Below are 3,487 nucleotides of genomic sequence, written 5' to 3'. Positions count from 1 at the left end.
TGGAAAAGAAGATATTGTAAATAAAGAAAACATCTAATAAAAAAAACAAAAACAAAACAAAACAAAACAAAAGGTTATGCAAGTTTACAAAAAAGAAAGAAAGAAAGAAAGGAAGGAAGAAAGAAAGAAAGAAAGAAAGAAAGAAAGAAAGAAAGAAAGAAAGAAAGAAGGAAGGAAAGAAAGAAAGTGGCATCCAGGGTAGAGAGGTGGTTCAGCTGTTAAGAACACTGACTGCTCTTCCAAAGGTCCTGAGGCTCACAAACTTTTGTAATGAGATCTGATGAACTCTTCGGGTTTATCTGAAGACAGCAACAGTGTACTTATATCTAATCAATAAATAAATCTATTTAAAAAAAAAAGAAAAATTGCATCCTTTTCAATTTGGCAAGGCAAATGGGCTAGGGGGAAGGGAAGGTAACAAACATTGCTAAGACTCTCCTGCCTTCCAAGCAGATTGCATGCACTCCCTCTGGCAAACTTCATAAATATGAGATGAAGAATTATATTTTTTAATTTTATAGAAGACACTGAGAGGCAATGATCTGAGTCCTGGTTCATATCAAGTACATAGCAAGGCATGCTCCAGATGACCTTTGTCTAGCTCCAAACCCTACAGGAACTTATTTTGCTCCTTTGGCTGAAAAAGGCATCCTTAATAGCCATGACCCCTAAGCACAGCAATGCCTGCAAACCATAGAAAGCTTTGTTTGTAAAAAAAAAAAATAACCATCCTTCAGTATTCATGCAATATTGATTCCAGGACCCCTATGAATACCAAAAGTAGTAGATGTGTAAGACTCCTATAAAATGGCATAATGCTTTTATATAACATAGAAATATTGACAAATGGGACCTCATAAAATTGCAAAGCTTCTGTAAGGCAAAGGACACTGTCAATAGGACAAAATGGCTACCAACAGATTGAGAAAAGATATTTGTCAATCCTATATCTGATAGAGGGCTAATATCCAATATATACAAAGAACTCAAGAAGTTAGACTGGAGAATCAAATAACACTATTAAAAAATGGGGTACAGAGCTAAACAAAGAATTCTCAACTGAGGAATACTGAATCACTGAGAGTCACCTAAAGAAATGTTCACCATCCTTAGTCATCAGGGAAATGTAAATCAAAACAACCCTGAGATTTCACCTCACACCAGTCAGATTGGCTAAGATCAAAAACTCAGGTGACAGCAGATGCTGGTGAGGTTGTGGAGAAAGAGGAACATTACTTCATTGCTGGTGGGATTGCAAACTGGTATAACCACTAAGGAAATCAGTTTGGTGGTTCCTCAGGAAATTGAACATAGTACTACCAGAGGATCCAGCTGTACTACTCCTGGGCATATAACCAGAAGATGCTCCAACATGTAATAAGGACACATGTTCCACTATGTTCGTAGTAGCCATTATTTAGAATAGCCAGAAGCTGGAAACCACCCAGATGTTCCTCAACAGAGGAATGGATACAGAAAATGTGGTACATTTACACAATGGAGTACTGCTCAGCTATTAAAAACAATGAATTTATGAAATTCTCAGGGAAATGGATAGATCTGTACATATTTTCTTATATGTTTTAAATCATCTCTAGATGTGGAAATTCTATGTAAATGACTACCATCCTATATTGGTGAGGGAATAATGGCAAGGAAAGAAAATCTGGGCAAGTTCTGTACAGAAACCACCTACACTTCCTATCTGCAGTTGGTTGAATCCACAGCTTCAGTGCTTATGGCTACAGAGAGCTGACTTTAGCTGCAACCCCTACCTTTTGCTATTCCATCTGTTTTGCAACCCCTGTCATTTTTGGGTCCCTTGTATCCATATTGTTTTCCTGAAGTAGAAACCATATACTATCTCCACCCTTGAAAGGTGTTCTGCTTTTAAAGTTGGAGGTGGAAATGTGGTGAGCAAGTAAAAAAACAAATGTCACAGATCAGAATTTGAAGGCTATCTAGCAGTTCCAGATGGGTATGTTAAGGCTAATACAGGCAGAGCATCTGCTCATGGATCAGTTCATTACAAAGGGGAAGAGCTACTTTTGTAATGGAACTGTCTTAAGCAATGAGGCACACTGATGCTACTTCCAGACCAGGAAGCAGATGACAGTAACACCTATAAGTGAACTTTGCTAAAAGTGGTCTGGATCAAATTATATAGAACAACCTGAAACATAGGTTATAGAACATGTTTTAATACCACTTGTCTATACTATTACAATGCCTGTGGTGGGAAAAATAAGACATCTTGAAAACTCTTTCATATTGAAGTAATTGCAATGCAGTTGCAATTTGATCCCTCATCTAGTGTACTAGCTGGTTTTGTGTGCCAACTTGACACAGGCTGGAGTTATCACAGAGAAAGTAGCTTCAGTTGAGCAAATGCCTCCATGAGACCCAGCTGTGGGGCATTTTCTCAATTAGTGATCAAGGGGGTAGGGCCCCTTGTGGATGGTCTTGGGTTCTATAAGAAAGCAAGCTGAGTAAGCCACAGAAAGCAAGGCAGTAAGTAGCACCCCTCCATGGCCTCTGCATCAGCTCCTGCTTCCTGACCTGCTTGAGTTCCAGTCCTGGCTTCCTTTGGTGATCAACAGCAATGTGGAAGTGTAAGCTGAATAAACCCTTTCCTCCCCAACTTGATTCTCGGTCATTAAGTTTTGTGTAGGAATAGAAACCCTGACTAAGATATCTAGAAAGCACAACTATAAACAATATTAGATAAAGGTCCTTATCTAAAATAGAAATTTGAACATATAGTATTTTCATTTCTTAGAGACTCTGTAATGAACTATCAAAAACTAGATGGCTTAAAAGAATAAAAAGAAAAATTATCATTTCACAGTGCCAGAGGTCAGAGTCTGGAATTAGGTGTGGAAAGGAGCACATTTTCTCTAAAATCCATAGGACAATCTTCTCTTGCTTATTTCTGTCTTCCAGTGGGTTGTCAGAAATCTTTGACTCCCCTTTTAAAAACCTCAACACTCCAAGTCTCTACTTCTGTGGCTATATGTCATTATGCCTATACAGCTATATCTTCACATGATGATATTCTTACTAGAAAACCAGCAATTTGTAGCTGAGGACAAGTATGGCCTCACCTTAATTACATCAGCAATGACCTTATTTTCAAATACAGTCACATTCTAATGTACTGGGGATTAGGATTACAGTGAATATTTTGTGTATGTAAAGGAGATACAATAATATAACAAAGATCATATAATGACATACACTGGAATTCTGTCAGTATTACCTTTCCTAAGTTGATAACGGTGTGTGATTATACAGAAAAAAATTTTCTTATTTTTATGCCATACTATCTAAAGTATTTGCACAAAAAAAGTGACATGACCTTTACAGATAGTTCTGAGAAAATGTCACAAAATCTTAAAAATGGGTAAATCTAGTTGTAGGCATCCATCCACATACCCATTATAATACCTTTGGAACTCCCTATTCATTTGACAATTTTCCAAAGGGT

Source organism: Mastomys coucha, chromosome X (assembly GCF_008632895.1).
Source record: "Mastomys coucha isolate ucsf_1 chromosome X, UCSF_Mcou_1, whole genome shotgun sequence".
Lineage (NCBI taxonomy): Eukaryota > Metazoa > Chordata > Mammalia > Rodentia > Muridae > Mastomys > Mastomys coucha.
This window is presented reverse-complemented; position numbering follows the sequence as displayed.